The following is an 8,039-nucleotide window of genomic DNA, read 5'->3' on the forward strand; positions in this document are numbered from 1 at the left end:
GCAGGCTGTCATGTTGGTTACTTTCTGATCCTGCAGCCGGTCCCTACTCTCTGGAAACTAAAGCAGAGTGGGCCTCAGCCTGCTCTGGGCCTCCAGGCCTGCAGCCCCCGGGCCCAGAGTTCCCATGGTGCAGATCCAATCTCACTGACAATGCTGGAACTGTCCCACTGGGTGATGGACAGGCACCTGGAACCAGTTACACAACCAGCTCATTTGGGCCCCGGCGAACCTTGCAAGTGCCAGCCGGACTTTTCTACCATTCTTCAGCGCACACACGTACATTCCAACCCCCAAATAGAAATTACTTTTTAAAAAGTGTTTAAAGGCTGAGAATGGGAGAGTCTGGGGGTAGAGTGCTTGCCTAGAAGTCGAGTCCTGAGTTCAACCCCCAGCACTAAATGAACCAAATTTCGTCTCTCCCAGGAAAAGTTACACAGCAACATCCATAGCTGAGACAGGCGGATCTCAGGTCTACCTGTTCTCATAAAGTTCTAGCCAGCCAGAGCTGCGCAATGAAACACTGTTTCAAAACAGAAAGAGAAGCAAGAGAATTGTTCTTATTTTTAATCCAGCATGGAATATTCTGACAGCTCTGTAGCCCAGCCTCTGATGCCCAGGCTCACCTTGAACCTCTTTGCCCTGACCTGTCCCCTCTTTTCAACCCTTCTGGAGTCGTCCTAGGTCTGGGTCACTGGTGCCTAGCAGGCGCACAGGCTCCCACTGCCTGTGGTCAGGCAGAGGTCCCCACACTCTGTTGCTAACTAGCCTGAGTTCAATCCCCAACACCACATAAAAACAAGGTGTGGTGTAGCCTAAAACCCCAGGCCTCAGAAGGCGCGGGGGGGGGGGGGGGAGTGCAGAGAATTCCACCCAAGCCTGGCCCCAGGGCCCGTCTTGCCCTCCTCCCAGGGCTTCCTGCCTTCTAGGCATGACTTGTCTATTTAGTGGTAGATCCTGTACACAGTTGCCTAGATAGCCTAAGGACTGCCACTCTCAGAGCAGGGAAAGCTATCACTGGGGAAAGTAGGCTTTTCTTTACCACCCTTGGTTCCTTCTAGAAACTTCAGGTCTATTTGAGTATACTCAGGAATGAAGACTCTGTGTGTGTGTGCGTGTGCGCGCGCGCGTGCGCGTGTGTGTGAGTGTAGCCTATGTGCTCCAGTGGGCACAGTCCCATAAGACACATCCCACAGTTCTCAGTTCTATGTTCTCACCTCGCTACCTGGTAATCACCATGAGTGGAGGAGGGTCAGCCAAGAAGTGCCAACCACAAACCCCTGAAACCCACACTTGCTATTTGTGATCAGAAAGTTAAAAACTGTTAAGTACTGGGGCTGTAGCTCAGTAGGTGGGGTTGCCTGAATGCAATCCCCAACATCACAGAAACCAGGCATGGCGGCACACATCTGTGACTGGGATTGTAATTACTTGGGAGGTGAAGGATAAGATGTTTAGAGTCTTCCACGGCTGGTCAGAGAGTGTTCTCTGAAGATCGTAAGAGGTTCCAGCCTATGAAGGTCCTCCCCACTGTTTGGACTTTGGAGAAGCCTCATGAAAAACAGAGAACTCTATCCTCTGAAAGGCTGCCCCTGGACTGCCACCCGCTCCTGGGAGCCTCTTCAGGGTTTCTTGGCTCCTTGGGTCGGGCTCCTGGGAGCCTCTTCAGGGTTTCTTGGCTCCTTGGGTCGGCTGGTTCTGAGACAGGAACTAGGGAAGTTCTAAACTGCTGCCTGCAGCAGCTGGGGATTCTCTTTGGCATCCTCTACTGTGTGGGTAAAGCCAGATTCTTGGTTTTGCTGCTGAAAAGGAGTTGGGACGGTCAGGTCATCTTCAGCCGCACAGTGCGTTTAAGACCAGTCTAGCATACGTGAGTTCGAGAATGTAGGTTAATAGAGGGGAAAAGGGTTATATTTACCATCGCAAAATACACGATTTTGATGGCTTCTGCCTTTGCCTCTCATATAGTTGCTAAGTATTTAAGTGAGGTCCTAGGGTGGTCCGTTAGGTGTGTTGGGCCGGGTATAGCTGATAAAGTGAAACCTTTGCAGAAAAAGTTGGGATCTTGTTTTTACTAAAAATAAGTTTATAGTCAAAAAAGGTAGAAGCTGGGTGTGATGGTACACACCCTTAATCCCCAGCAGAGGCAGGAGGATCACTGTGAATTAAAGGCCAGCCTGGTCTACAGAGTGTTCCAGGACAACCAGACCTAGATAGTAAGGTCTCAAAAAATTTTTTGATTTTTTTTTTCTGAGACAGGGTTTCTCTGTGTAGCCTTGGCTGTCCTGGAACTCATTCTGTAGATCAGGCTGGTCTCAAACTCACAGAGATTTGCCTGCCTTGACCTCCCAAGTGCTGGGATTAAAGGCATGTGCCACCACTGCCTGGCACCACATATTTTATTAATCCTGCTGGATTCTTGACTCTCCCACTGAAAAGGCTTTAATCCAGTGATTCTCAACCTATGGGTCATGACCCCTTGTGGGGGGTCACATGTCAGATATCCTGCATATCAGATATTCACATTCTGAGTCACGACAGTAGGAAAATTACAGTTATAAAGGAGCAACAAAACAATTTCATGGTTGGGGTAACCATGACATGAGGTTATTAAGGGGTTGCAGCATCAGGAAGGTTGAGAACAGTTGTTTTAACCAGACTTCAAGATGAGGGGTCTTATTTCCTTTCTGTGGTCTTAAAGTTTCTATGTTTCTATCCTTGCACAGATGTCTGTCTGGGAAGACAGTCAGGCTCAGGTGTCAAATCAAACTGGACATATCTGAAATTCCAGGCTATTTAACAGCCATAGGTTTTCTTTGGGGGAGAAAAAGTTTAATTCAAAAAGCTATGTAAACCGGGCAATGGTGGCGCACGCCTTTAATCCCAGCACTCGGGAGGCAGAGGCAGGTGGATCTCTGTGAGTTCGAGACCAGCCTGGACTACAGAGCTAGTTCCAGGACAGGCTCCAAAGCCACAGAGAAACCCTGTCTCGAAAAACCAAAAAAAAAAAAAAAAGCTATGTAGCCAGGTGGTGGTGGCGCACGCCTTTAATCCCAGCACTTGGGAGGCAGAGGGAGGAGGATCTCTGTGAGTTCGAGGCCAGCATGGTCTACAAGAGCAAGTTCTAGGGCAAGTACCAAAAACTACAGAGAAACCCTGTCTTGAAAAACAAAAGCAAAAACAAAACAAAAATAATGTAAGGGCCAGGCATGGTGACTTACTAGCTTTTAAACCACGGATTGCTGAGGTTCTTTGTCCCATGAGAACACTCTGCCACATCTCTCTAGGAGCCCCATGCTGTGGGTGTGGGTTCCCATTGACAAGCCTTGGGAGCTGAGGCCTCCAGTAGTTCAAGGACTTTGAGAAAGCCTTGGGCATAACAAACCTTGAGATAGCTCAGCTGATTGGGCTACCTAGACCTGGGAGATGAGAGGGAAGGAGATGCTAATTCCACCAGGTGAAAATAATACCACTACCACGATTTTTTGAGCCTAATTTAGAGCAAACTTTATTAAATATTGGCCAGGACCATGGATTCTGGCCAGGTCCACACCCTGGATCCCCAGAGTACAGTCTTAAATTGCGTCAATCAGGGCCTTACAAAGGCAAACTCACAAGGCTATGCACTTCCTACCTTCTTCCAATCAGGTGCAAGCATCCATCCTGGCATACTTCCTGCCTACATACTTCCTGCCTACGTACTTCCTGCCTAAGTGTGAAGTGCAGTTGGGGCAACCAAACTTGTTGACAGGCGAAAACATTCAGCTGTTATCTTACACAAACAGCTCCTAGCATTCCAGGACATTGTCTGTCCTTCAGCAACTGGGGCTTACTGCTTAGAGGCGTTTATATTGTTTTACAGATCCCTTAAGCACAGCACTTTAAACTTAAAACATAATGTTAGCCATCACAGAGACACGGTAGAGCCAATGATACCCCTTTTCAACTCCCTGAAGGAATAGGCAGGCATCAGTGAGGGGAGCTCTCCCTTCAGTGCCTGCTGATGCCATTAAAAGAACTTTCCAACCCCATGAGTGGAAGGAACCAGAGAACTCTTTTCTTTTCACCTTGCTTTGTTTATTCGGTCTTTGGATACTTATGGTTCACTGGTTATGGGCCTGTTCTGTAAACTAGGGGTTAAAAGAATAGTTGTTTGCCAGTGTCCAGAGTCAGCAGGGTTGGAATCACAATTGCAGGACACAAAACACCCTGAGTTTCTGTCTTTATCTTTGAACTAGTTCTTACTTTACTGAGTCACCCCAAGGGAGCAAAAGCTCCTGTCAATTTTTTTTTTTAATTGGACAGGGCTAGGTAATATCAGACCACAAGGTAAACATAAAAAGTGTGGCCAAGTGACTTCAGGGCACAGGTTTGTCCAGGGTTTTATGGTTGTTTTCTCTATGATAAAATTAATGCCAGACTGCAAATGCTTCAACCCTCAGACACCTCAGACAAGCACTCTGCCCCATCCAAACACAGTGGTGAGTCCAGCAGGAAGAGCCAAATGATGCCAAAACAAGACAAGCCTCTGCCCTGTCCCAGAAGAAAGACTCTATGCTGCTCCTGGCTCATCTCATGACAGTGGCTCAGAAAACTGATGTTTGCAAAGCACTGCCCTCCCCTCAAACTACAGACTAGACCCTAGGTCTCCTGATTTCCAGCAAGCTGTCCTGCAGCCCCCAGAGGACACATACACATCACTGCTCTGACCAGATGTGGTCGTGGTAATTCTCAGTCCCTCAGTCTCGGTGGCAAAGAGGTCTCAAAGGACCTCTAGGTGCAGGACAGTGGGTCACAGGCTGGTCTGTGTGAGTGGCCCTCGGTGATGTCACTGGGAGTTGTCCATCGGTGACTTCACAGCGGTGTGAATATAACACACCTCCCCTTTGCCTTAGCTCTGTAGCGTGGCATTTTTCCAGGCTTCACTCAGGTCAGTGTGTGCTTTAAAAAAGCTAATGACAGCCAGGAGTCAATGTGGTGTAATAAGGGGTTTTGGTTTTATGAGGAGGAAGAATTACCTTTGTCCATGAAAAGGTGGTTTTCAAGTCAAAATTATGTCATCGGGTGCCTCTCAGACGCTGGCTATGAATGATAGCTGCAGGGGTGGTTTCTTCCCAACAAGACCAGAGAAGAACATGCACCGTTGTGGCAGGAAACAGTTCCCACTTGCTCCCGAAATGCTGAGCCAGCAGACTTGCCAAAGACTATCCAATCCCAGACCAGAGTTCTGCCCCGAGAGCACAGTTCTCCAAGGGCAGAATGGGAAGATCCCAGAGCCCCTGTGAGCCTCAGTTGTGCTAAAAATGCAGGTCTAGCTGGGGTGGGTTGCTCCGTATACAGCTGGTGGCAGTGTTTATAGTTTGGCAGGAGCTGTAATCTCCAACACAGCACTGACCAGCTACAGATGTTCACTTCTTATTCATAAATTATTTTCAAGTTTCTTTACATTTATTTATTTTGTTGGGGAGGAAGGGTGAGTACACACAGGGTACACCTGCAAAGGTTGGGGGACAAATTGTACAGTCAGATCTCGCCTTTCCCATGTGGGTCCTGGGTATTAAACTTAGATGGTCAGACTGCTGTGTCTGCCTGCCTGATATACATCTGCGCAAGCGCATGCACACACAAACACATACTTTTAAAAAAAAATTTTTTTTTTTTGGATTTTTGAGATAGGGTTTCTCCGTAGCTTTTGGTTCCTGTCCTGGAACTAGCTCTTGTAGACCAGGCTGGCCTCGAACTCACAGAGATCCGCCTGCCTCTGCCTCCCAACTGCTGGGATTAAAGGCGTGCGCCACCACCACCCGACTCTAAAAATTTTTTAAATTTATTTTAAGAATAAACAAAAATTGCCAGGCATGGTGGTGCACACCTTTAATCCCAGCATTCAGGAGACAGAGGCTGGTGGATGTCTGTCCATTCCAGGCCAGTCTAGACGACAAAGCAAGTTCCAGGACAGCCAGGGCTACACAGAGAAACCCTGTCTTAAAAAAACAAAACAACTGAAAAGAATAAACAAAAATTGTCTGGGCAATCTAGCTCAGTTGGCAGAGTGCCTGCGGTCTAACACACACAAAGTTCTGGGTTCAATCCCAGCCCTGGAAGGAGTTATGAAAACCGGGAGAATTAGGTCAACCTCCAGGAGTTCAAGGCCAGCCTGGGATGTAGGGGGCTATATTTTAAAAAGCAAGCAAGCAAACAAAAAAAAAAAAAAAAAAACCCAAATCCTGATCCTAAAATGGCTATTATGTTTCCTATGTTAATCTTCTAAGGGACATTTAGTAACAATCGCATCCGCAGCCCACACACAATGAAAGGAGTATTTTACTTGACAGAAGCGGAAAGTTATTAAGTAACCACTGTAAGGGTATGCAAATGCTCACCAAAGATAGGAAGGAATCCCAATCTCTGTAAGTTTCATTGTAGCAATGAAGTATCCAAATTCACCCTGAGGCCTGGGAGAGGCCCTTCATCTAATTACTTTAAAAATGAAATAAAGAAGGTGCCTCTCTGGGCACAGGTCTTTAGTACCAGCACTCAGAAGGGAGGTAGTGACAGGCGGATCTCTGTGAGTTTGAGGCCTGTCTGGTCTGCATGGACTTCTGGGCTATCCAGGGCTAAGTGAGACCTTGTCTCAAAAATAATAATACAAAAAAAATGTTAAAAACTAAGTAAAGCAGGGCATGGAGGCATGTATTTGTAATTCCACAAGAGAAGAGGCTGGGGCAAGGGGATTGTCACAATTCCAAGTCTTCCAGATTGTATACGTTTCTACATCCCTCCACTAGACAACACCTCTTCCTCTTGCTATATGCTTCACCTGCCAGTGTCATTCTTGTTGGCTGTTTGGAGTATTCCTAATGTTTGATTATTTTAAATGATATTAAAAAATAACTTTATTTTACATGCAATAGTGTGAGAGTATCAGATTCCCCTGGAACTGGAGTTACAGGCAGTTGTAACTGCCATGTGGGTGCTGGGAATTGAACCTGGGTCCTCTGGATAAACAGCCAGTGCTCTTAATGGCTGAGCCATCTCTCCAACCCCCATACAGTTCTTTTTAATGTATAAAATTCCATATGCCTTTCAGGCCAAACATGGTAGTGCCCACTTGTAAACCTTGCACTTGGTGTGGTCAAGGCAAGAGTCAAGGCTACATACTAATACCCTATCTCCAAAAACTAAAAACAACAAAATAAACCTAGAGGGGGGTTCCTTACAATGGAGTCCTAAAGTGAGCTTGAGCTAGCAAGCGGACTCGAGGTTCATAAGTGCTTATCATAAAGCACCTCCCAAGCAGGGTCATGAGATGGAAGGACATGCATCTTTCAGTCCTTGAATACCTGTTGCCAGATTGTACTCATTGAACATCCTCTCCTGGATATTCCTGAGAGAGTTGCTGTCAAAGCTCAACAACCTGAGCAAATACATCTTAAAATGTTTTGTTTTGTTTTTTGAGATAGGGTCTCAAAAATTTATGTAAGTCCTTCTTACATAGATCCTCCTATCTATGCCTTCCCAGTGCTGAGATTAAAGTCATATGCCATCACACTGGCACCATTCATATGTTTTTGTTTTTGGTTTTTGGGGATTTTTTTGTTTTGTTTTGTTTTGTTTTTCGAGACAGGGTTTCTCTGTGGTTTTGGAGCCTGTCCTGGAACTAGCTCTTGTAGACCAGGCTGGTCTCGAACTCACAGAGATCCGCCTACCTCTGCCTCCCAAGTGCTGGGATTAAAGACATGCGCCACCACCGCCCAGCCATTCATATGTTTTTAAATTATGTGTATGCATGTGTGTCTGTAGGTGGGTATGTGCATGTGAGTGCAGTTACCCAAGAAGGCCAGAAGAGGGTGCTGTATCTACTGGGGCTGGAGTAACAGGCGGTGGTAAGTCACCTGATTTGACTACTGGGAACCAAACTCAGATCCTTTGCAAGAACAATACATATTCTTTAAAAAAAAAAAAAGACTTATTTTTGTTTTATGTGCTTTGATGTGTATGTCTGTGTGAGGGTGTCCAGTCCCCTGAAACTAGAGTTACAG

The sequence above is a fragment of the Alexandromys fortis genome, unplaced genomic scaffold (assembly GCF_014885135.2).
Source record: "Alexandromys fortis isolate MF-2015 unplaced genomic scaffold, M_Fortis_MF-2015_v1.1 scaffold_30, whole genome shotgun sequence".
Taxonomy (NCBI): Eukaryota; Metazoa; Chordata; class Mammalia; order Rodentia; family Cricetidae; genus Alexandromys; species Alexandromys fortis.